The sequence below is a fragment of the Lonchura striata genome, chromosome 3, assembly GCF_050655825.1.
Source record: "Lonchura striata isolate lonStrDom1 chromosome 3, ASM5065582v1, whole genome shotgun sequence".
Taxonomy (NCBI): domain Eukaryota; kingdom Metazoa; phylum Chordata; class Aves; order Passeriformes; family Estrildidae; genus Lonchura; species Lonchura striata.
The window spans coordinates 91,920,508-91,947,449 of NC_140705.1; the positions used below are offsets into that span (position 1 = coordinate 91,920,508).

At 40.2% G+C, this 26,942-nt stretch overlaps 1 protein-coding gene across 1 annotated transcript in view; it reads left to right on the forward strand.

Moving 5' to 3' along the window:
* Window positions 1–2,125: 2,125 nt before the first annotated feature.
* LOC144246041 (CCAAT/enhancer-binding protein zeta-like) overlaps window positions 2,126–26,942 on the forward strand; it is a 104,493-nt gene continuing 79,676 nt past the window's right edge. The window contains exon 1 of the mRNA XM_085577052.1: window positions 2,126–2,257. The gene's annotated coding sequence lies outside the window, so the exon portion shown is untranslated. The remainder of the gene's footprint in view (window positions 2,258–26,942) is intronic.

Sequence of the window (26,942 nt, forward strand, 5' to 3'; positions counted from 1 at the left end):
TTGCAGCTGATGAAATGAGGACAGGTTGGGCCAACTTTTTTTCTCTCCTTATAATTGCCAGGTATTGACTTCCTTTTTGTCAAGGTCACCAGAAAGCTATGGAAAACTTTAGTCCAGAATACTGGATTTACTGGCATTTCTTGAAGAAAAAGCGTGAAATACATGAAGAACTTGCAGAGTCTCTGCCCTCAAGTCTCTTTACAAGAAATTATTTTTGTGATTAGATGCTGGACCAAACTGCTCTGCAATCTTTCCACTGCTATTAACTGTAAATAACTTCCAGCCTTGCATTAACCCCTTTAGCTCCTGACAAGCAAAACTGTTCTGTATCTGCCAGGCCTAATGAGAGAAACAGATGAGCTGGGAATTTGAAGCTGGGTCTAAGGCAGAGTTCTTTTTTGTTGGGACTGTGTTTATGAATGCTTCTGTAACGCTTTCTCATTCCTCACTCCCCTTAGAGAGTGCAAATATTTTTATCGAGTAGAACGTTTTTGGGAAATACATCCATGGTCATGGCTGGATTTTGATCTTGTGCCTGCTGAAGCAAATGACAACGTTCTTGCTGGCCTTTGGGAAATGGTTGTGTGCTCTGCAGGCATTGACCTGAAAAGACTTTAGGATCTCTCTGACAGGCCCAAGCTGGAAAACTGTAACTCTAAATCCAGTTCCTAATTCTGTGTAGTTGTCCAAAGGCAGCAGGATTTCAGATATGAGTGGAGCCTGTAAATGCTAAAATAAAAAATGCTGATAGGAATAAAAACATGAACACATGTTGAGTTAAGGAGGAAGGCAGCTCTTTTTGAGCAAGTCTTGAGAGGCGAGTTCTCTAGCCCTTTCCATTCCCTTCTGGAATGTCCATGTAATGCCAAGATCATGTCTCAGTCCTGACTCCTAAATGCTCCACCATGGCTTAGATACAGAGTGAAACCTGGCTGAGAATTTTCAGATGCCTTTGTGGACACTAAAGACAGTGGAAACTCAGGGAAAAAGTCCATGCTTCAAAGCTGGTGATTATTTGGACTCTAAACATTCCAAGGCTAAAGATGCTGTAATACTATGGAATCCCATGTACCTGTCAGGCTGCAGCTGAGCTGGGCTGTGTTTTAAATGCTTCAGTCACACATATGAAGCTGAAGAGTGACCCTATAATGGCTGTAGGGGATGCAGGTGTCCCTGTGCAGGGCTGGTTTCCACCTCTTCCTCTTTATCCACTAGTGTTATGATGTCTCCTATGAAACACAAGAGATTTCACATTAAGAACTCTTATCAGAGAAATACAATATGAAGTGGATTAACTGAAGATCAATCTTATGCCACATATTATGGATGAGGAAAGTTTTATACCTACTCTCACTTTGCCACAAAAGAGGGAAAAAGACCATTAAAAAATTCTTGCACTAAAAACATTCCCAGGCACTCTTGAGTTCTTTTATTTTCCTTTTTTTAATGGGAATTATGCCACAGAGGCACTAGCTTATAAAGTTCATTAGGTTTTAAAAATATGTTTCAGCCTCTTGGTCAGACAAAATTAAAAATTGGCAGGAGGTCACATGGGAAAATTCCAGCAGAGCTGAAAAGTGGTTCCAGTCTTCCCATGGTCCTTGGAGAAGGATATTGGCTTTTCTCTTTCTTTCTGGATGTTGGACAAAGTTCTCCAATTCAGCATCCACCAGCAGAATATTACCACTGGCTTGAATGAAAATTAGGTTGTGTATCAAAACGATGAGTAGATATGTTATCACAAATTATCTGAACTGTACCCAGCTGCCCTGGCTGGAATGGTGGTCCTTACAGTTTTCCATAGGACTTTTTGTTCTCATTCAGGCCATGACCATCTGTAGTGAGCATTCTTCTGGATTTTGCAACCAAGTAGCAGCCATGGTTTCATGGTTTTTCTTTTCAAAACCAAACCTATCAGTTTTCTGTCTCAACCATGAGGAAAGAACCAAGGCCTCTTGAGGCTGTCCTATCTCTGCCAGTTACTCTCCTTCCATGGTGTTCCTATCCTCAAAAATAATCATAAACGTCCAAAATAACTTGTCTTCACTGCAAGTTGTGATCAAAAAGAAATATTACTAAATCTATATTCTTACTGCTTGATTTTTTTTTTTTTTTTTCAGGACTCCACTCCATGGGCTTCAAATCACTACCTGGAAAACTTCTGTGGCTGGAGCTGCAACAGGCTGATGGATAAATCTTCTATCCTATCCTCTTCGCTTAATCTGGGATTCTGAAAGATATTCACATATCAGAGAAGGTAAGTGCAAGGCTTTTTTCATTTTGTGCTTTCATCCCACAACTTGGTTGTGCTGCTTGTAAGGATGAGCCTGTAAGGTTTTGGAACCAGTCAGACTGGGGGTTCTGAAATGGAAATTGTTGTTTGTGCTGAACAGATCCCATTACAGGTTTGGGGCTGGGTCACGGGGCAAAAAACAGGTGGTTGAAATGTGCATAAAGAGGAGGGGAGATCAAAGGAGAAGAACAGGGAAAGGTTTAGATTGGGCGGAGTGGGAGAGGCTTGGTCTGGCTATCTAGTCCAATACAAATTTGATGCTTTGCTTTTCTGTCTTCTGTGGAGGCATAGAAAGGAATAAACAGTGAAAAAAATTAAAAGCGTGGTGATGGTTGTTTTCAAATTGAAAACTAAAAAGTCATATTATTGGTGCAGAAACCTTGGCTATGTATGGAGCCCAAAACTGTTGTAATTTTGCCTCCCATAAGCAAGGTGTCTGTGTATCCAAATGAAGTGTCTAGAAGAAAATCTTGTCCAGATTAAGCCTGAAGACTAATATTTGGTGCTGGAAAGATATACTTCTCTGCTATGGTTTCTTCCTGATGAATTTGCAAGTCTTCTCTGAATTGTTAATTCACCCTTTCAATTTAAAATTTTTAAGACAAAATGTTTTATTTTACCATTTTGTCTATGAGTGTGTGTCAGGGTGAAAAAGGGGGAAGGAAGAAGCAAGGGATGGAGATGGGCTCTTGTGTCTTGCTTTAAGGTCATGTGTTAAACACAATCCCTTTGAATTCATCTGTAGAAACTGTCAGCATCCACAGGGGGCTGCTGTGTCTGAACAAGTCTGCTCAATTTGTTTTTGATTAAGCATAATTATTTATTGCAAGACATGCAAGTATGGGTAATGCCATCTGAGTCCTGGCAGGGAAGGTGTGTGCTATGATTTGGGTCTGTCTTGGTTTAAAGTTATCTCCATTACCCTTTTTTTTTTTTTTTGACAAACAAAAAAGGGATGCATTTTTGCGATGCAACTTAAAAAGCAACTTATCCTGACCCAAAGAACAGCAAAAAGAGCAACCTTGAAAGGTTTCTATAATGGAAATGAAACAATCAACACAGAAATATGAGGAAGAAATTACACCCATTAAATACATCTAGACTGATGAATGATATGATGGCTGCCTATTCAAGTTGGAAATTTTACACATGATTGAAGCTTTATTTAGTCTAATGAAATGTGCTTCCTGAATGCTGCATCTGAGTGACGGCGTGACCTACAGCACAAAAGAAAGTATTATGTGATTAGACTGAGATCATTCTCATTTAAAGTCATTGTGATATAATTTTACGTTTTTAATTAGCAGCATATACTTTTGTATCCATTGCCTCTTTTATTGCAAATACCTTTTCAGGTCTTGTCCTTCCACAGGCTTGTTTGAAGCTCAGCACAGATTAACAGCAAAGGGGTTTGGAGTTCATTGATCCTTTTTTTTTTTTTTAAATCCCCCATGAAGTGGTGAATGGTGGGAGGGGAAGAAGCTGATCTTACAGAATAGGCTCATCTTGTGCTGAATTTTTCCTGAGTTCCATAATAGGACACTCTTCACATTTTAGCTTGAAATCCAGCTGAAATACCTTGTTTGGCCCTTGAAAATATTGATAGTGACATCTTTTAAATCAGTGGAATTAGAGTTATTGGTGGAGCAAATTATTCTAGAGATATTCCCCTCAACATCTTGGCTCTGGCAGCTGGGATTTCATGAGGGCTGTGGTATTACACTGATTTACATCATTGGAAGTTTGGATCTACATCTTCTACAGCACACATTTCTTACCCCGCTTCACCTTTATGAGCTGGGCCTTTACCTTGAAACTGTTTTGTATACAAGGCTGGAAGGCAACTCCTCACACAGAAATCCAGTGTTTAGATTAAAAGCTATTAAATCACATTTGACTCAAGCAAAATTTAACATGGTTCATAATACAATTTTATGAGCTATTGAGATTTCTGGCACCATAAAATGAGTTTGTTAATGGGTTTCAGCAGTTGTTACTTAAAGTGATGTTAAAAAGTAATGAAGGGGGAAAGTGAATGCAAAGGGTGAAGTTGCTTCTCAAGTCTGCAGTTCTTTCCTCTCCCAGAGCATTAGCAGGGGTAAGCAGGCATTAAACGGATTCAGTGTGCTGCCTTTGTGTGAAAGAGCTTGCTGCAGACCCCATATTTTCAGATGAATATGAACTTGCTGACCACAATCCTGACTTTTAGCTTGTTAGTGAGGTTGACTGATGAGCACCCAGGACCAGACAGATAAGCCAGGCACTTAATCTATCTACTGTATGTGTTCAGTCAGACTAAAGCTTTATCAATCATTTCAAACTGCATTTCTAGGGCATATTGTATAGCTTCCCATTACCATAAATCACTGGATTTGGAGCCAGTAGTAATTTAACCATCTCACTCGTGAGGCATCTGAAGGTGTCCATGTAACTGTAAGTACCTTAATTTGTGCCTGTATGGAAGATCCATAATTCGCCAGCACATTTTCTGGTTTTATTGCAGCCTGTAGGTGAAATTTGGGAGGGCAAAAGAAAAAAGTCAGGAACGACCTGACTAACTCATTGCATAGATAGCTTCTTGATCTGGCTTGTATTTTCTGCTCCAATGAAAAGAATAAAGTTTAAAAAGGGTATTATAAATGCATATGCCAATTGCAGAATAAAATCTAACGCTGAGAGACAAAAAAATTATCTTTTCTTAAAGGAGACTTCCCCATTTTTTGCCTGTCTTTTTATATTTTAAATTCTGTCTTAACACATACAGTTGTGTAGGATAATCATATATTTCACAAAAGCAAGGCAGCATTTTACAGGTAGGGATCATTTTTTGCCTGATAATTTTTGGTTCCATTTACAGAATTAAAGCTTCAGATGTGCTCAGATCTTTTTTGTTCTGTTTCAGTTATTGTCTGGCTTAAAATTCAGGACATGAGATTCAACAGCCATTCCAAAATCTCATGTTAGCATTCCAAATCTCATGTTAGCACTCTGGGTTGTGACAAACTTGGGTGCTTCCAACCACGAGAGATTTGACTCCTTTTGGAGCCTTGCTAAGATGGTCACATCTACAGGCATAGACAGCTGTCCAGCCACTGGTTCTGAGGATAAAATTAAATATCCTGGCCTAATTCTTAGAAGCCTTCATATTTATGTCATCAGAATTTAGTTTTCATTGGTTTTACCTATTTTTGTATTTTTTTTTCCCCTTGGTGGCCATGGTAAGTGTACATTGGTGCAGAATGTGAGAAGCTGGTGCAGCCCATTTGAAGTCATGCAACAATTGCTTAAGTTACAGCTTATCAAACCCAAGTTTTTTCATTATTTTCCCCTCAAATCACATTTTGTGGTCTATTAAGCATAATTTTCTGATAATTGGTGAAGTATGAGTGCATTCTCTATCATATATGGCTGGTCTTTTTTGGGCCAGGCTTTTTGCATTATAAACCTGTCAACAGATCCTGTTTTCAGCTCTGGTGTAGCACTGAAGGGCAGTTGAGGAGGAGACATGATAAAGTCTTTGGGACAAATTGCACATCACAAATTAATTATATGTAATGCTTGGCATAGCAGACATTAATTTTGGGGATGAACATAATACTTGTTTTCACTGCCAACAATTATCATCTGCTTTAAGTCATGTCTTGGATGAGGAGTGGATCTTGTGGTGTTACGGTAAAGGCACTGAACGTGAATAAGCAGACACCTAAGGGTTTAAGCTCTGCATGGGGAGATTAACTACTTGACTGTGGATATACTTCAGGTGCGTTCAGAGAAATTTGGTTTCCCATGCTAACTGCTGCGAACAAGGGGAACTGTTTCTGTGGGTTTCCGTGAGCTTTTGGACTGAGGCCCAGAGCCTGATCTCATACTTTGCCTGGAGGAGATTTCTGAGAACATGCAAACTTGGGCATCCCAGGGACTAGTGATGCCAGAGTGGTTGTAAAGGGCCACAGCCAGGCCCTTTATTTACAACTTAAATGACTTCCCCAGTGTGTTCTGGGGAGCTTTAGGCAGCTTTAGGTTTGTTTCACCTACTTAACATTACACTGAGGAAGAATCAAGTCCCCATCCTTTGACAGACAACAGATAATCTGGTTACAAATGTTGATCACCTGGATAAAAGCAGAGAGTGAGACTACACTAGGATTGAAGTTTTGGGTTTGTGGACTGTGGGAAAATTAGTTATACAGACGTTTGGGTCTTCTCTGCTGGAATGCAACTCCTGATTGCTGTAATTTTGGCTGATGCTTAGATGGTATCTCAGACTATGCAAACCACAGGCTGTCCCAAGCTTTACAAAGAGTGAAGAGTGGCTGAGAAGCTGTGCTTCTGCACAGCATGTTTCTGAGATTTGTCAGTTCTGTCACACTCCTCAGACCTGTGAAAATGAAGGGAAAGTGCTTTCCAGAGATATTCTGTTCGTAATTATGAAGAAACTCACAGCCACACCACATAAAAACCTTCTAATGGTTCTTACACTGGCACATGAATGGTAGTGAGGAGGATGTCGTTTAAAAATACAACAGAGACTTTTTTTTCTTATAAAACATTTCAGGAAATCCTGCATTTTAGTGGGAATCTCTCACCTCTGAAGAATGCTGCATATGAAGAATTTATAATGCTCTATTATCTTTGAGCCTAATTTGCAATATACTTATGTAAAGTGAAATTCGGTCTGCAAAGATACTTCTTTCTGAGCATTCTTATTGCATAGCTACGTAAATGTTCTTATGCAAGTAGAGACAATAATACTGCTTAAGGCTATATACATTACAAGCAGGGAATTCCTCATACATTTAAATGCATATTTTAAAAGCAAATCTGGATCTGGTTTCAAAATTGAGTGGATTGACACCAGTTTACATCATCAGTATCTGGCCTTTCAAAACTCAGAGAACCCATTAAAAATAAAACTTTTGTTGGGGCGAGACTCAAGTATCATATAGCAAGTGAGCACAGGAATGGCTGGCAGGAGAATGGTATGCTGCAGATGAACTGGATGGGGGACAGATTTGCACTGTTGTAAAACACATGAGAAAAGTCCCTTCTGTTTATTTCTTTTTTTCACCCCCTTATTAATTTACCGCAACCACAAGCCATGTGTTCCAGTTCCTGTCTGGGAAAAGAGGCTGGGTAGGCTGTGTTATGACTTAGTCAAACCAGGGATCTGAAAGCAGCCGGAAAACCCCAAGAAATCCTGAATTGCTCATAAAAGAGCCAAGGAGAATTGTTTGTAAAGCACTCAGTAGTAGGAACAAGGCCACTCTGGTCATACTGTGCTCCCTGTTTGGTGTTCGCAGCTGTAATGAAGGACATCAGCTAAAGATCACATGGACTAAAGATCTTCAATGAAAGCTTATGCCTTAAAATTGTTGGATTCATAGTGCACCCAAAAGTTTGTTCGGTGTTGGCAGAGCAGGGACTTGTGTGAAATATCCCAACCCCTATGAACTTTGGAAAGAATTGTTGTGCTTCATGTGGATAATATTGAAAAGAGGAGAACTCCTGCTTCAGCTCCTCCTTTCCTTTCTTGCTCTCAAGGTGAGAGAAGCATGTTGCTGTTCTTTATGCAACACAGATGATTTCCTCTGATGCATAAAGGATCTGTGACAGGCCTGGAGCTCCCTCTGGTTCTTTCTCTTTACAGCCACTCCTGTAAGATCAAGCCTCTCACTTGACAAATAAAACCTTGCAGTATCCTAGGTAGGGTTGGAGATATGTTTATGGTTTGGATTATAAAGTAAAATTAATAAACTATTGGTTTAGCAGGCTTAAAATTCAATATATTGCTTTTTATGTGGTTCACCTGTGATAAAGATGTGATGAGTAAAGTTCTCATCTGAGCACTCTCCCTGTGACTTTAGAAGACTAAGCATGATAAGTGTGAGAACACAGCCAGGTAAGTGGAAATATATCTGGGAATTAGTGCAATCTTACCTACTGGTGCTGGTGAGACAGCAATGAAATTACTTCTCACTGATAAGGCTGATAAGGGTTGTTGATGCATGGTTTAAAACTTCTGTTGTAGATTTAAATATCTACTTTTTATCCAGTGTTTATGTTAAACTTCAGCATTTTCTTTTTTTTAAAATTAACTCTAGCCTTTTTTATCCTTTTTCTTTTTTCCTTCTGAGTGCCTATTTCTATTTTGCTACCAGCTGTGAACTTAAAAGAACTGTTTGCCTTTTGGATTTCTCTGTCCCAAGCTTAATCCTTCCCAGAGACTCAAATGAGATCAAGGTCAGGTTTTATCATTAAAGATGGAGAGGGCACATTTCTTTCCTAGTGTGCCTCAGCCACAGACATCTTATGTGGTTTGGTGAGTGTAAAAGGCTGGAGGGATTTAGTAACTCTGGTATAAAGGAAGAACTCTTATTTTATCATTTTTCCCTTAAGTTTGAAAGAATTAAAACATTTAGAATAGAGGGTAATTGATGTGTGTTGCAAAGATAGACCATTTAATGAAGAGCCTTAATATTTACTCTTGGCACTAATGCACTGTTAGTCAAAGAAAATTCTGAATCCCTGCTGAAATATGTTTAAATTTGAATTGCATATATAGTATGTAATTACATCTATAATGAGTGTATCACATATGTGTGCACATATATTTTGTAGTGTTATTTTTGCTCCTATCTGGGTCTGAGACTAAAAACACTTTCAAATTCAATGACTTTGGTAACAAAAGTGACAGAATTTTTACTTTTTAACACCAATATGAAATTTTGTTAAGTCATTTCATTGAGGGGGAGATTCTGATTTTGGAGAGGGTTATTGTACACAGTGCTTCTGGTTTAGGCGACTGGTTTGGCTGGTATAAATAGGGATCTGAACGTGTATATGTTCTACCTCTTTCCTTTTTTTTGTGACGAAATTAGTTTTTAGAGGTGTTATTTTTCCTCTTTCTTACACAGACTCAAATCTGTACAGTCCACATGCTGGTGAGTCAGAAAATGTGTTTGGCGCTGTTTGCTAAGCAAGTTTTGCCCGTATTTACTTCTGTTTGTGCACTTGAGGAATACAATGTTCCTGAGCACGAGAAGTTGCCTTGATTGGAATGCTCTGTATGTGGAGAAGCTGCAGTTCGGGACCCTCCAGGTGTGCCAGCCCCTCTTTGAGCCCGTGTAGGTGACACAGCTGGGGTCTGTATGCTCCGCCTGGTCTTCAGCTCACAGTAAGCACCCCATTGCTACTGGGGCTCATGGGAAAGGCTCTTCTGGTGCAAAAATAGGAGGAACAGCCTCCTGACAAGAGCTGGCACCTTCATGACAGCCACATCCTTTCACACCGTGGTATAATGCAGCTCAGCGTGCTTTGAAGGCCCAATTTGGTGGTGGTCCCGCCTTATCTCCCAGTAGATACTGATCCTTATCACGGAGTCATAACAAACTGTTTGGTAGAGCTGGAGGGGGTGAGAGAAGCTTTTGGCTTCATTTAGAGCAAGTCTGACATGAGTATGGAGACATTCTGTACTTTGGGCGGGCCGGCCGGCCTTTTTTGTGTCAAATTCGAAGCAGTTTGTAAAAATCAGTGCAATGTTAGACCTGCCCCATTTACCCTACTAGGAAAGGAAAGAGCTTTGTTTCAATGGGATGTTCAAAACATCAGGCTTACAATTCTTGTACTCAAGGACATTGTGTTTAATGCTTTTGTGACTACATCTGAACGATAGGAAATGATGTTTGAGTGTAATTTCTCAGGCAAATGCAAGGTTGTCTCAGTAACTTGTGACCCCCTGACTCAGAGTTTGAGGAGAGAAAAGACAAAGTTATTCAGCAATTGGAGGAAAGTGGGGCAAAGTGTTATCTCAGAGCTGTGATATTTGGCTTCCAGTGGCCACAGAGACTTGACACACATCAAACGTCAAACCAGCTGATAGCAGACAGGAAGGATTAGAGTTGACACAGCAGAGCTGACCCCTGCCAGCAGCAAGGCCGTGTTTAAGCGCGGCTGCGTCGCTCTGAAATCACCCCGGGCATGCGAGCGGCGCGAACTGGAGGTGAAGGTATAGGAAACACAGGGCGCTGGGACATTCTCCTGCCTAATTGGGCTGACAGCTCAGTCTGCATGGAGGGACAGTGTTTATTTACTCATTGTTGTGCGATGAGCAAATAGAAAGATATGCCTGCTTTAGCCCATGCTGATATTGGTGCTAACACTGTCTGGCTCCAGCTGCCGTAAGCCAGGGCAATACAACACAAAAACTTCCTATTCACCATCACTTCTAAGTCTGTCCTGGCACAGATATGCAATGACCTCAGACCACGGTTGGGTCTAATAAGGAATTTATCTTCATGGAAATGTGACCTCTTGCTACCAGAGAGCTACAAAAATATGAGTAACAATGGGTAAATGAAGATAAAGGTTTATCCTGGCTAACCGTTGCATTTTCAAAACAGTTCAACCCCGCCATGAAAAAACTACTGTTTGACATAGGATGCTGTCTGAAACTCTTAATAAAGTTACCCAGGTCTTTCTGTGGAAAGAACATGCTCTTGTTATTGTTTTTATAAGTGAAAACTACTTGATTGATTCTTTCTTCTTTTGAATGATGCAGACATTCAATCTCAGTTTTCAATTCCCAGAATCCACTTTGGATACAGGAAAAGAGATTTCAGGAAATTCAGTTTTTCACCTAGGAATTAGGATTTTTCCTCTCTTAACCTCAATCCTCCACACTAGGAGTTCACACTCTGTATGTGCTTTTAATCTTGACTTCAATATATTTTACTGTGGCCAGCTTTTAGTTACAGTTTAATAACTTCAGCTTTATTTTGCCCCAGGCCATATTATAATGAATAAAAAGCTTTTTCTATGATTTAGCTGAATTTATGCAGCTGCCCTTGAAACAGCTGCATAACTTTTCCTACTGGCTAGGAAGGGTAGCAGTTTACTCAGCACAGACTGATCAGCTGAATTCTGCTTTCAAACTCAGTTTGGCCAAAAAAATCACGTGAAAAAGAATGCAGATCCATGACCATGCTTACAGATACCTTGTGAAATGTTGATCTTTCTTAAATTAAAATTATCCTCACACCCAAAAGCAATTTGGACAGAATAAGAATCATATTTTTATCTGGTTCTGTACTGTACCTTGTGCAATGAAATCTTTAATCTGATGAAGGCCTTCTGAACACCCAAACCAGCTGCTTCCCAATTTTTATGAAGGAAATGGTGAGTGGACATGTGAAGAAGCTTGCATCAACCATTGGTTATCTTATATTTGACAACTCCTAGGTTGGTTCTTCCTGTGGGCACAGCTTACAAGCAGGTCTGGTCCTTCAGTGGCTGCATCAAAATCTACAGAGAGATGTCAAAAGTAAATCTGCAGAGCCTGTGCAGTGGTTCTGACAGGAATGATGTGCCCAACTCAGAACAGGCATTGAGCTTTTCACCTTGTTCATTTTGTTTCTTAAAACCTGGCATCTGGAAAGGAGTCCAGATCCAGGAGGCTGTGTGGATTCCAGCTGAGCAGACAACGAGGAGATTGGGTGCATAATAGACACCGTGTGGGAACCTGCCTACAAATTGAAGGGTGGCAGACAGGATAGGAAGAGGCAAGAGGTCAGTAGTATGCAGCTTAGGGAGCACGTGGTTTGAATGCAACTGTGAAACCTAAGACACCTCATCAATTTGTGAGGCTTCTTTAATAAGGGCCCAGCTTCATCTTTACACAGGGAATCCCCTCCAGAATTCCAGACACATGAAAGACATTAACTCATAATGCCTAGCAGTCTCCTGAGTACCTGTTAATAATTATGGTTGGCCTTTTTGGCCTTAGAAGCTTTCTGTTACCTGGTGCTGAACCTTTTAGAGTAAACTGGAAACCAGTACAGGATGCTGAATGTGAAAAGGTGTATTTGTTAATACTTCTGTGCACTGACAAATCTGAACCAAGCGTATGGTTCTTACTCGCTCAGGATTAGCAAATACTGAATTAAAATGAAGAACAACTGTTTACATGTACTTAAAATAGCAGGTTTAAAAGAAGTCTTGTAAAGGAAAGGGGAAAAAAAGAGCAGCAATAAACTCTAGTCTGAGATCATACTATTAAACAGAAATATTATTAAAAAAAGGGTTTTTAGAAGAATGAGAATGATCAGTCTGCCCAGCTGTTCTAGTAGCAAGGAAAATGTTAATTAAAAAATAAGAGAATTCTGCACAAATGCTATTCATCTTGTTACAAAAAAGGTATGCAAAGAAAGCAAGGCAGATTAGATCCTGGTGTAGACTGCATGTTCTAAACTTAAAAAGATTATAAGATGTGTAATAAAGATAAAGCACCCCCCCTAAAGAGTGAGAGCACATTGAGTCATGCAATGAACCTTTTATTCATTACAGCTCTGAAAAATTTGGGGTCAGTTCTCCATTCCTTTATAAAGGAGACTTAAATGTAGTGTTTCGGTAATATATGTTCAGTTAAAAGACCTCCTCCCAGCTTTTCACTGCCAGAATGAGGTAAAGAATCTGGAGATTTTAGAACTAATAAGCCAAGCAGTAAAATAGTGCAATTTGTGTAGAGCCTGATGAGGGATGGGAATGCACCCAGGGAAGGCTGGGCTACTTTGGCTGACGGGTGGGCACACCAGGACTTCATTCAATGAATCAACCTTGGCAAATTCCATCCACAAAAATTCAGAGAGGGGAAAAAAGGCAAGAAAAACCTGACTGGGGTTGTTACAAACTGCACAGGATGAAAGCTGCACAAGCCATCCACCTGCAAATAAACCACCCAGCCCTAGGAATCTGGGAAAGAAGAACTGAGGCAATCCTAGAGAACAGTATTGGAGTACCTGTATGTCCTTGATTCTGAGTGACTGGGTGAGGGGGGGGGTGCGGGAATTGAAAAATCCACTTTCTCTGGGCAGGAAAGACCATGTAATTACAGAATAATGTCATACTGCACTGAACAGAAAAGCTCAGTAAGTAGCAAATATTCCAGCTCTTACTTCTTTGGGAGCCTCTGAGGTCAGAGAGGTGACACAGACGTTGCACACCCTTCCTGTGCTGCAGTGCAGGCCTTTCCACAGCACTGGGATGTGCTGTGGGATCAGATGGATTGGAAAAGTATTCCTTCAGATGCAAAGGTCTCAGCCCCTTCAGAACTCCCATATGCTTCATTAGTGAAAAGACTTTGATAGTAATGGACCTCATTCAAACATTATGAACATTGTCTTTAGACATACTGGGTAAGAAAAGTTTGAAGTAATAAGGTAGGGAATAAAAGAAAATTCTTGCATTCTTAATGTGATTGAAAGTATAGTCTTTCCTTACAGATTTAATTCTTCCTGTGAATGTCCACACTGTGTTTGCAATATTTTTAAAAAAACCTGGATAGAATCACACTGGAGTGAGTGCTTGTGAAGTTAATAGAAAATTCTGGGCCTTCAACTCTGATAAATGTAACTCTAGAGTACTATGAAAAATTTCATTTTCAAGGAAGCCTTGCCTCTTTATGGGAACTTTGTCCAGCTGAAAAATTTTTACTGCCTCTATTCCTCATTCCCAGTTATGAACCAGATTTGGAAATACCTGTGAAAAACAATCTATTGGTTTCAAGGAAATGCATGGATGAAAACATTGTAATGGAGGACATCCAGATCTGTTCTTACAGAAATGCTTTGCATTTACGTGGTCTGTTACTTACACGTTCTGAAGAGCATTACAAGCATAGAAAACTCCAAAAGGGTGAAAGTTTGCCAAGAAAACCAGCTGTGGATCACTTTGAGTCCTATCCCAAACACTTGGAATACATCTGCATGGCTCATCACTACATCTGTATTGTTCTACTTGCAGTGTGACTGGTTTGGTCCTAGAACTACTGAGACAGGGCAGTGGAGGTATATAAAACCAGGGCAGTTATGGAAAAAGGAAATTTCAGTGTCTCTGTGCACAAAATTGTTTGTGTTCAGAACCAGCAAGATGGGTTACAGATGTATGTCAGAGAAAAAAGGCAATTCACTTTTACAGACCATTCTCTTAAAAATTCTTTGCAAGGCTTTAAAAAGATGGAGAGGGGGCAAGAAGGATATATATATATATATGTGTGTATATATATATACACATATACACTTCTGAGAGTGACTGCAATCCTCAAGGCCATGCAAATAATTTGTACCTTTAATCATGAAGGTATCCTAGGGCTGATGAGAAGTTAGGCTGAGTAGGAAAAACACAGGGCAGGAAGCTGAGAGATTCCAACCTCAGGGCAGAATTCTCATGTGATCGTGGGCCTCTTGTTTGGACCCATGTTTACCTACACAAGGGAAACAGACTGTTTCACCCAAACTGTTGCTGAAACATTGCTCTGAAATAAAAATGGTGCTGAATCACTCTGGAGCGCAGACCTACCTCTTCTGCTTGGAAAAGCTGTGGGCATTTTGCTTCTTCCTACAGAAGGAGTAAACCAGGACTTGTTCTAAATTAGAATAACACTTCTTCCCTCTTCCTGCAGTTTTGCTAGGTGGATTGCAAACCCAGTTTCTGAGTCTGGCTTAGTATAGTAAGTATTAGATTTTAACTTTACATTAAGCTATGTTGAATACATTACTTTTACATTAAATCCCTGTGAGTATTGTGTAAAGAGACTGTAGGTTTTACTCATTCTAATGTCCTTTCTGGGTATTCTAGGTCTGGATCCATCCCAGCCACCTTCAGGCACCTTGCTGTTGTGCCAAATTTAAGACCCTTGTTACATGGCTAGGCTGGTGAAGTGACCTCTTGTGAGTGCATGTATCCTGTGTTCTCTGGACCATGGACACAACCTTTTAGCTTTCTAAGTGAAAGGCACTAGTTAGCAACTGATGCAGGAGTATCTTCCAGGATATTATTGGCTTAGTTTAAGTTATGTCCCCGGTGACAACAATAATCTGAAAAAGAAAGGTAGAATAAACGTTTACATATGAGTAGCTATAGAAGGAATCTGCAGAGTAACTAATTTCACATCCTACATTTTCATAAAGTTTTTTTGTACACCAGTCCATTCTAATCGATTCAGTCTTTAACAGAGTTTGTTGGATTAAATCTGGTGCAAAAGTTGGCAATCCTGAGTTTGCTAAATCTTTAAATATGGATCAATTTGGGGCCTCTTCTTCAAACAGCAGTTGCTCAGCTGTACTGAGTTGCTGGTTGAAGTCACCATCAGATTTCCGTTCCATGGAAAAAGCACTTGTTATAAATCTCAAATAGTCAGTAATTGATCACAGCCTGGAATTGTAAAACTCTATCTTAGTGCCTGAAATAGCACATGTTTGTGGTGTGGTATGTGGTCTCAGTCCCTGTCAAGAGAAAGGGAGACCTTGGAGAATGTGAGAGTCTTAAGGAGCTTTCCAGTAATAGAAGGGTCAAGGGACAGCACTGTCAAAGCATCCCCTAGTTAAAGCTGTGTGGGGAAGCAAACTGCTTTCGACCTCCGGTGTCCCAGCTGTCAGTCACAGGAGATGAACACTCCTTTTGTTCAGATCCCTGAGAAAATCCTGATTCTCCTCCTTTTTATGCCCCCCATGCTGGCTCCCATGCCAGTGTCCTTTCTGAGGCCTTTACTGGCGGGAGGGATCAGCCATGATCCAACTGTGCCAGCCTGACTGAATTTCCCCAAAGCGAAAATCAGCACAGCTTCCCCTCTCCCCTCTGCAACCTCCATCCTCACAAGAAATCCAAGGAACTGCAGGCTTCTCATGGGTGTCTGCAGTATGGCAGCTGTACTATGAGAGTTGTGGTAACTGAGATTGCTTGGACATATGAAAAACTGAATATTGACATAAGAACTTAAATTTAGTTTTGTGGCTCTAAAAGAACCCAACCAAACAATCAAGCAAAAAACAAACAATAGCTTGATCTCTGGTTGTGTTTTTAACAAGTTTTCAATGAAATCACCCTATGCTTTTAGTTTATTCTAAAAATAATTTATTTTTGATGTTGAGATCTCCATTAATTTGCTCAGTGGGAGTCTGGGATCACTGATACTTTAAGCTTTCACAATTTTATATGGATAAGACCTTTTTGAGTTATTTACCACTATTTTTTTAAATAAAGGAAGAATAAGACTTCTCTATCATGTTGAACCAACAAGAAATCTTCAGAAGTTGCCTGATAGAGGGACTTTACAAATTTCCATGTGCTGAGAGTGAGTGCAAAGGGATTCTCTGCTCTTGAACCACTGCAGATTTGTTAATGTTTTCTTTCTATAGGTTTATTATCAAAAACCTTTCTAATTAATATATATTTTGTAATAACAATTTAAAATTATTAGTCAATGCTAATATCAAAACTTTACTGCCTTTGTAATGGAGTAGCCTTTGTACCCAACTAGATTCTAAAAGCTGTTACAGAAGTAAAGCAGTAGCAAGTGCCCCACTCCTTGCACGAGGCGAGTCTGTTCTTCAGGGAGAGGCCTTTAGGTGGAGCATTCCAGATATGCATGGCAGAGTTTCTGTAGCTTGTTTAAGGCTTTAAAATAAAAAAACCTGTTTTAAATCCCAATAGTCCTTAATATCTTTGAGAACGAAAAATTACCTGGAGTAGAAAAAAAGATATTCTGATATATGGATTAGCAATCATCTATAAACTGAAGTTTCAGTTTAACAACCCAATCTCCTTTTTCCTTGTACTTTCTTTGCAGTTCTGTGGCATATTTTCGGGGGGGAACAGGCATTTAAACACTGGCTGGAGTGGGCTACAGTGCAAGTCTGAAGGAGGTTAGAAGGTACATATTCATCTTCACTCATAGGGCTGCTTAGCACAGCTCAAACAGGGTCCATGACTACAGGAATTATCTCCTAAGAATGTGTTTATTTAGTGAACCTGTACTTAGAGCTATTCTGTCTTCAAGAGCTTCTAGTAAACTGTCCTCCTCACTGATAAGGGTGACCCTTCATCAGCCCAGCAAATAGTCAGACTGTAAAACCTACCAGCAAACCTGAACACACTCAAGTTTCAAGAAGTCACCACTGCTCTCCTCCATTGGATTTTTTGTTTTGTTTTATTTTGGGGGTTTTTTTGTGTGTGGTGTTTTTTTTGGTTTTGTTTTTGGTTTTGGTTTTAGTTTTTTGGTTGTTTTTTTTTTTGGGGGGGGTTTTTTTTGTTTGTTTGGTTTTTTTGGGTTTTTTGTTTTGTTTTGTTTTTGTTTTTTGTTTTTGTTTTTTTTCCCAGCTGCTGAGGAATAAAGAATACATTTCTCAGCTGAAGGGCTGACAAACAAACAAGGCCTTGCAGCTGATGGTGGCCCTGGTTTCCAGCCTGATGTAGCAATCTGCCAGGCAGATGAAGAGGAGGGTGGTCTAGTCATAGGCAAGTTAAAGGCGAGCAGAGAGACATCTATGACTGGGTCCAGCCTTAAGCTTGTTAGGGGGGAGGAGGTATTGTTGTTATTATTAATGCCAATTAGCACAAACCTCTTTCTTGGCAGTAAGCAGTGGAGGGTGCCTACAGAGAAATCCAGCTGCTGGAATGCCACCAAGTATCTGGTGGAGAACCTGCATTGCAGATGTGTAGCTCTGTGCCCCTCCATCTGCTGAGCACTCCATATGCTGGTACTGGCTCAGGAGAGGATACAGAAAACTGTGGTTTTCTGACTGATAATTACACATCTCAGCATTTTAAACCTACAGGCAAAACCTAAAACAGTCCTGAATTCCTCTGGATTCTGTCCATTGACAAAATTCCTCTCACAAGTAAAGGAGGGTCAGGCTTCATCTAGGCAGTGGTAAATCAGGAATAAATCCATGACATTACAGCACCCAGGAGTAGTGGGTGCATTTAGTCAGGCCTTGTTTAGAGGGGCAGCATGATTCTGATGTCACAATAGTCTGCTTGCAAGATTTGATGTCCTTTAGACAGAAAGTTGCCTATTCAGTTTTCCCTAGTTCAGTTAAAGGGAAGACAAGTGAAAGCAAGAACAAATTGCCAGCATGGCAACTAAGGACAAATAAAAGTAGATTATGGAGACTAAAATCACAGCTTTTTACTTCGGGGGCCCAGGTCTCCTTTGCTGTGTCTGGGTCTCTAAATACATGAGAGGCAGGGAGCAGTCCCTGTGCCCAAAGTGAAGTGGCACAGACTGATGCACACTAAGCTCCTGTTGGAGAAGAGTTGTGCTCCTATTTCATGACATTTTGGACTGGCTTTCATCTGGTTCCGGGAGGATGCTACAGAATGAGTATCAGTGTTGTCCCTGGTATCAAGTCCCTGAAGCACAGTGGTGCTGCATTCCAGCTCTCACATGTGTTGCTGTTGCAGCATGAAGTTGGTGATAGGTGCACAGGGCTGTGGCACAGGAGCACGTGGCAGTGCCTGAGCATGTAAATCCTGCTGGGGTGGCATGGCTGAGCTGCTGAGGTGGTCAAACCATGTCATGTATGTGCTGCTTTGGGAACAGTCCTCAAAGTGTGATACTGCTAGCCTGGGCCGGGACATGGTACTTGAGGGAGTTACTTGGAGAAGCCTGGATATGATCAGAGAGTAAAATGACAATTATATGCTGTAGGTGCTCATGGTTCCAGTGTTTGAACTCACCTCTAGAGCCTTTTTTGTTTATCTGAGTAAAGACATACCTAGGGTGGTGCAGAAGGGGGTTTCTGCTTTAGAGCTGCCTCCTTGACCTGGAATCTGTGCAGCGTGGCAGCATGTTTTTCCCAGGGTGTCCTTTTCCTCACATGTGGACATGGTTTCTCAGATCAGGACCTTTTTGTATCTTCCCAGTGTCTGAATGGAGCCCAGGTATAACAGTGTTTACCTTTTTTTTTTTTTTCTTTTTGCATGTTATGTTATGAAACATAAGAGCAGGGTATAAAGCCTTATTCATGCGGGAGCTCACTTTAGTCTCATCTCTGTGCTGTCTTTTCATTTCCCTTGTTTCTCCATGGTTGTTCTGGCTGCCGTGGTGCCATTTTTGTGAGACATTGGGTGATCTCATTAAAGGAAATCCCATAATGGCTGTTGTTAATCTTGGATGCCAAGCACTGCCTTTGTCCTTTAACTTTTCCTTTGACATGTTGAAACTGGTCACTACATGACTACCTAGGAAAAGGATGATATTTTTCAGGGAACAGGGACTGATTTAGCACGAGCTGTGTAGGAAACTATGGCTGTCATAAGCTTTAGTGAACTCTGAAGGAAAATTGCCATGATTCATCCACAGTTGTTAATATGACAAAGCCCAGATCCATACAAAGGAACACCTGGCCTGCTAGTGAACATCTCTCTGGAGAGCAGCATTTGCCCACATGTTTGTTGCTCTAGCAACAAGCCTGAATGTGGATCACTATTTTTTGAAACGCCACAAGAAAGAACAGATTCCACTATGGGAAATTTTCTGTCATAAAGAAAATTATATTTGCTCTACAAACACTGAGTTTTCCCACTCTGTAAGGACTGACTGCCACTCTCTGAATCACTAAAAAACACAGAGGCCCATTTCTTGACTCTTGAGAATCTAAAGATGTGCCAAAACATACATGGATTTCATATTTTCCAGTAGCTACAAATCAGACCGGGATCTCAAGAAGATCCCGGTTTAGAACAGTCTCCTAGGTCACTTTACAAGCTCAAAGTGAACCAACTTTAGAAAGTAAAATAATTTCCTTATAAGGGTGAATTTTACCCTCTGCTCAAAGCTTTTTCATCACCTTTCCTTTCCGGGTAGGTTTCAGATGATGGTTTGCACTCTCTCCTCTTGCTCCCTTGCAAAATGCCCCTGTAGATGAACAAGTGTGAGTGATAATGTGGTGATACATCAACTACATCTGATTTTAGTTGCTCTGACTCCCACTCTTCCAACTTTAAAAAGCTTTTAGATGCATATGTATATGTATCTATACATGTGTACATATATATATGTACATGCACACACACACACATATATGTACACATAAAGCAAGACTGAGAGGAGCTTGGGTGCCATGTGAAGCACTTGTGTTACAAGATGTTTCATAATCTATTCCAATGTTCTTCTGTTTCTGCTGCCTGGGTTCCTACTTTGTAGACAGACCAGCTTTGTTAATTTTCACTGTTTCTCTTCTGATTCCTGGTTTTACATTTCTTCCCCTGGTAATGCTCTGCCCGTACAATAAGGATTTTTTTTTTTTTTTTTAAGGCTGGACAACAAGGAGGATAAAAATGGGTAGAGAGAAAGATACTCTGAATCCCAGAGGTTATAATTTCTGTCTGAACTGAATAAATGTCTGCATATAAATGTGTTTCTTTTTCTTTCAAAAAAGGGTCTGCTTTTTTTCTGCTGACCCTGGGTGAGTCTGGAGTTACCTGAAACTGTTTGTAGCTGTTCAGAAATCGCAAGCTTTCCCACCTGAATTCTTCTCCTGTCAGCTGGAGGGGGCTTTCAGGTGGGTGTTTGTTTCATTGTGCCTCAAAGGGATCCGTTCCTGTGCTGAAAGACAAGCCCAGGACAATGTTTTACAGAGCAGAAGATATTGTGAGGGACCAATTATCACATAAGTGGTTCTCACGGCTTGGGCTGTTACTGTGTGCCAGGTTGCACATTAACTTCTTTCACTGCTTTTTACCCAGTTTACTCAACATTCTCAAGTGGTGGCTTTGTCAATTGTTTCTCCTGCTGATATTTTGACAGATAATAGCCCCCTGATGCCAGCTTAGCCCAGCTAGTAAGAAATAGGCCAACGTGAAACTCTAGACCAAGTGACTGCTCTAATGGTATGGAGGAGCTGTAGGGTAGGTTCTGGTATGGAATTGTTATTAATTTCCATCTGAAAAATAGATCTCCCAACCCTGCTCTCACACTCTCTATGTACTCCGTTAAAAAAAAAACAAACAAAAAAAAAAAAAAAAAAAACAAAAAAAACCCCAAAAATTCAACAAAACATGGAGACTTTATTATACTTTTTTTTTCTCTGCCACACCATGCTTAAGTATCCTCTAATGAGTGTCAGGGTACACTTGGGGAGTATGACTGAATCATATGAGCACAAATATATTTAAAGATTTATAGTGTTTCATTGATTCCAAAGGAATGTATAATGACCAGGCAATTTTCAGTGCGGTTTTCCTATATAAATCTTACCAAAATTGCTGACACTGTGTTATTAACACTTGGGGCTGGTGTTGCTGCAAAGTGAAGAGATTTATGTGGAGGATAAAGCAGAGATCTTTAGAAAGTGGGGTTTGCTAATTCATCTGGCTGTTCATTAGTTTAAGAGTTTCTGTAGTTTGTATATTTCACTGACTTCTTGGTTTTTTCTTCTTATGGTTAGAGATGCTATATAAGAAAAAAATAATTAATTTTTTCCTAGTAGTTAGGGCTGAATTTTAACTACATTCTTCTTTAAGTCTTTTCCTTAGTTTAATCCAGTTAGGTACTGAATGCTTTCAATAGTTTCAAATTAATGTAGGATTTGAACTCATGCAGGTCTTATTGTTGTCAGACCTTTTCCATCCTTCAGGGGCTTTTTTTTTTCTCAAGGAGTGGCACAGAAGAGCTGAGAAAATGATGCTTAGGACTGAAATGGTTCTTAATGCATATCATATGTAGACATATGTAAATGTGCACCACACATTTGTTTCCCCACAACATTATTAATTTTAATAATTTTTAGATAGCAAAGATTTTAGAAAAGAAAGTTTATCTATTGTTACTTATACCATTGTGTTCATGTTTTTTCAAACTTAGCCAGGAAGACCAACGTACATGAAACTCATTTTATTTTTTCCTTTCCTATCTTTGCTTCATTTCTCTTTCTAAGCTGAAGGACCATTTAATGGCATACAAAAAAGCCTACTTTCAGAAAAATTTAAGGACTATTAATGAGAATGAAGAGGTTTTTGTTTAACTTCCATTTTTTTGATTGCAGAAACCAAATGCTTTGATGTGGTACCAGGAGCTTTTCGCATAATTTTCCTTTGCATATGTCTTCATGTGTGTGTTTATGTGTTTTGAGGTCTTCCTTACAAGGAACATTTTGCAAAGTGCTCCTGGTTCTGTTAAATCATTCAAGTCAGCCAAGTGTACTTTTGCCTAAAGTTAAGCATGAGCTTGGAATTCAAGCACATCCTAAAGTCAGGGCCTGTATCCAGAAGCATTAAACTCGTGGACTCGGTGTTTGTCAGATAAGGAGACTCTCAGAGGTTACAGAAATTTGTGGTCCCAGAGCCTGAGCTCCTTACTGAGTTCAGAGGGAGCTGACACTGCTTTGTGTTGTTCAGGATCAGGCTTTGAACGTCTCAAGAGACATCTGCAGAAGGGTCTACTTGAGGAACTATGATTTAACTTTTATTTCTTATCATGCTGGGGTCTGGAAGAATATTTTGTGCTATCTGGTTGACTGATGGGTTTGAGAGGTCCTACTCCGGGGGGGCTCTTAATTCCAACCAAAGGGAAAACATACTGGAAAAACCTCCAGCAAGGACTTTAAAAAAAATCTCTTTTCTCACATATTTAGCCTGAACTAGCAATAACAACGTCAATGCAGGGCATTTCCTGAGGATTAATGACTGTCTGGGGTCATCATCTCCTCCCAGTTAGTTATTAATCCCCAGGAAATACTCTGTGCCTTGATCATTATTGCTTAATTATCATTGAGAATGTGGGGGGTTTAGGTTTCTTTTCATGCATCCTGTGAATTGCTGGGGTGGGGGGGGGGTTTCTTTCATTAACTTGCCCTTTTCAGTCTGGATGTGAGCATGGGCTTTGCTTACAGTTTGCAGGTTTGAGAATTTGTCACAGGGCTAAACCTTCACAAGCAATTTGAGTTCCATGTGAAAGCCCCACTAGCAGCCCACATCTGTAGCACATCAAGAGGTGTCCCCCTGCCCCCAGCGCTGCTGGAAAACATCGGGTGCCAGAGGGGCAGTAGCCAGAGTCTGGGAGCTGAGGATGCTGAAAAAGGGCAGGAAAAGTTGGGGGGTGAAGGAGGGAGAAGAAAAGGAAAAGAAGGAGTGCTGAGGAGAAGTTAGGCGCTGCCAATCTCAACAATTTTATCAGCCACCAAAAGAATTTCTCATGTCATATGAAATTTTGGGAAAATTTTGGAGTTGAAGCAGCCTTCAAGGAAACTATCTGATTCAAATGAACCTGACTGCACCAAGCCAAATCTATTTAGTTAGAAGAGCAGGGAGAATAAATGCAGACTTCATCCCTGGAGGAGAGGAACATGATGGACAGTCTTATTTCAAGCTTTGTGTGGTGGGACTGAGCTCAGGAGGGCTGTTCCCACCAACCATTCTATTGCTCCATCATTATTTTCTATCAGACTGTCAGCTACAGCACTGGGAGATCCCCACTTCATGGTGTATTCAGAGTTGTTTATGGGATGTGTGACTCCAAGCACACAATTCCAGGAGTGATGGACAGAGCTTGACCCCAGGGATATGGGCACTGCAAGTCTGGGTGCCCCCAGGCATGATGGGGTTCCATCTGTTGATCTGTTTGTTATGGATGTAGTCTTAAGTATATTTTGAAAAGAAAATTAATTTTAAAAAGGAAATATCAGGTTTTCTGCTCCAAACAAAGCCATAATAGTTTTTTTTTCAAGACTTTTAAAAAACATTTTTGTAGAACTCAAGTGGGGAGACAGTTGGAGACATGTAGTGACATTTTCCTAGCCAGCTGTTCTTCAGATCTCATTACCCTTTTCTGCTGTGGGAACCTCTCTCCAAGTCTCTTTGAAGGTTTTTTTGTTCCTGCATGTTTAAGTTAATATTTTAGCAATTTGGCCTTTATGTTTGGGACCAGAGGTGCAAATCAGTTTCATGCCTCACAGGAAAATCCCTTACCCTAAACAAATATCTGGCCTCACGAATATTTCTATGGCTGTGGTGAAAATATGCAAACCTTGGTCCCAAAGTGCTAGGTTTTTTTACTTTCCTACCTAAATATTTGTATTTTGGGGGACAATATACTTCTTTCAGTGTTGGAAAAACCATTTGTTTGAGGAAAGGGAATATTGTAAAAAGAATACCTGCTTAGTAGTTAGTCTGAAGAGTTTGTTAGTTTGAAGAGATTTGAAACAAAAATGTATTTTCTTTTTTTGAAGTCACTTATCTGAGTATTTATGACCTTTAAATTTTTGCCTGAAAAAAAAAAAATAGATACATATATTTGGGAAAAAAACCCAAATAGATACATATAATGCCATGTAAAAGTAATGCAAATAATTATTTCCAGTTCTTTTGAAAAATGCTTTAGAGAGGCATAGGACCCTCTGGAACTGAAATAGCTCCACCTAACCACATAGTATTTATAATTAATTCAATAGATATAAAGAGATATGACTGGTTTTGACCTTAACCCTGATCAACATTAAATCTAATCCTCATTTCAACTCTGTTCCTAAGTATGGAAAAAGCCTTTGACAGAGTCAGTGGCCACTATATATTTAAATTCTCCATAGTGTATCCTGCAATGTTCTCATCAAAATCTTGTTCTTGTAACCGACCTCTGACAGTCAATGTATGGTCAATGTCAAACCATAAAAGGCATGAGAAAGGGAGAGGGAATAGAAAAAGAGTCATCATGCAGATGATATATAAATGTCCATTAATGAGACATTCCCTCGTACTTTGAACTCATAGCAGAGTTTGACATTGAATAGGTCTCAGGGGTTTTAAGGCTTTATCACACATATTTTTGCATGGCCTTATTCTTACCAAAGAACAAAAAGAAGAGACCTTAGTAAAATGAGGACGCTATAGTCCTAGATAAGATCAAAATAAAATGTATGGGAAGAAATTTCTGTGTCTGCTTGGGAGACAAAACAATACCATAAATATTGGGGGGGTAGTAATCTGATGTAATAATGCCAATCTGAGTGGAAGTCTGAACCTACAGTCACCAAAACCATTTCTGCAAAAAGGAAAAGTTAAGACATCAGAGGAACCGCAGCATAAGGCGAGCGTGTAGTGATATCTGATACTGCCTGTGTGCACACCTGAGCCCAGGAATCTCACTGGCTTTCCTGGGAAAGCCAAAGATGTTGGAAGTGTGTGGGCCCCTACCCTCTGGTGCCCAGGTCTTACAGGTCCAAGGATTTTCGTGGCTCTGTCCACTGGCCTCTGGTCCTTATAGTATTCTTTGTTTGCCTTCTCTCAACTTCTGAGCTCCTCAGAAGTAATGATGTGCCTCTCACAAGGACCAGTCCACATTCCCTGAAGCTCTGAGGACACAGAATCCCTTCCATGTTGTGTTTGAAGAGATACAGACCAGCAGTGCCCTGGCTTGGGGCCTCTGGTATAGGAAGGTGAACAGGAGTCAATAAAAATAACTGCAGGGGAAGGCAAATCTTTGAGTATTTTACATGCAGAGTGTCATGGGTAGGAGCTGTCCCTCTGACTTCCCCACAGCCTCCAAGTTTCCAGCACACCTGCTGACAGCTGGGCCTGAATGTACTCAGATGAATTAGTAGAGAATTAGAGCAGGAAATTGGAACAGACCTTAGCTTCATTTCTCCATTTTTCAGAACAAGTTCTGCATCCTGATTAAAGCCTAATGTGAAAACAGTCTGGGAACAAATTTTCATGCTTTTATCCATATTGGGTAGCTATTCTGTCTCCCGGTTGTAGTGATATGAGATCTGACTGGGGTTTTGCAAGTCTGGGTAATCAAATTGGGGAATTATCCTAGAGTTTGCAGAAGAGGGTACAGACTGTAATTCCCTTTGGCCAACATGATTTCAAATTTTAAAAATATGTAATGGTAGGAAAGATGTGCTAAAGTTCCATTTGGTTGCAATATGGTTTGAAGGCGAATCTGAACTCCCATTTTTGCACCCGTGGATTGCAATGATATTAAGCTACAGGATGTAAAGGACTATGTTAAATTGTGTACTCACCGAGGTCAAAGGAAGGCTTGCATTGCCTGGAATGAGGGCAGTGTTTTAATCTCCATCAAACATAACAGTTTATATTCTTTTTAATCCACTCACCTCTGAAGAAAACATTCATTCCATTCTTGAGATAAGAATGTGTTACTTTTCTCTGGCTGCCTCTCCACTCACCTTGAAGGGGCCTGCTCAGAAAACTTGATAGGAAGTGCATGGCTGTTTGATCTACTTAGTGAAAGGCAGCAATGCAGAGAGGATGACCTGAATCCGGGCTTCTGTGTTTTATGGGTTTTATGCTCTGATGGTGGCAAACCAGGTCTGCATCAAACTTGTGAGATCTATTTCCTGTAACTTTGCTTCTCTGCCTCTTGTTTCCTCATCTTTGTTATAAAATAGGCATCAAATGCCACAGTGTGTATACGTTCTGTCTGAATTCACCCATTTTAAGGAAGCACTGGATTCCTAGAACCACATTAAGCATACTGGTTGAGAAAAAAGTGAATAGGAATGGTGAAGCCCTTGTTTGTCTTTGAAAATCTGCCTCTGCTTATTCTGTAGTGCTCAAAAAAACAGATTGGGGATTATTCTCTTTTTTTTTTAACATTTTCTACTTGTTTTGAAAGGCAAAAAAGTTATCTTTCTGATCTGTACATGGTCCGAAAAACACATATTATCATCACTTGGTTGTAGCTCTGCTGGTACAGCATGTTTTGCTTATTAAAGCAAAGATATGGTTGAAATTAGAGCTGTGTGATACATGTCATCAAGCCTTATGTATTTGCAAATAATAAACAGTTTGCAAAGCGTGGCTTGAGCTTGCGGGTTGCAGCTTACTGTCACTTCAATAGAGGTTTCAAAACACT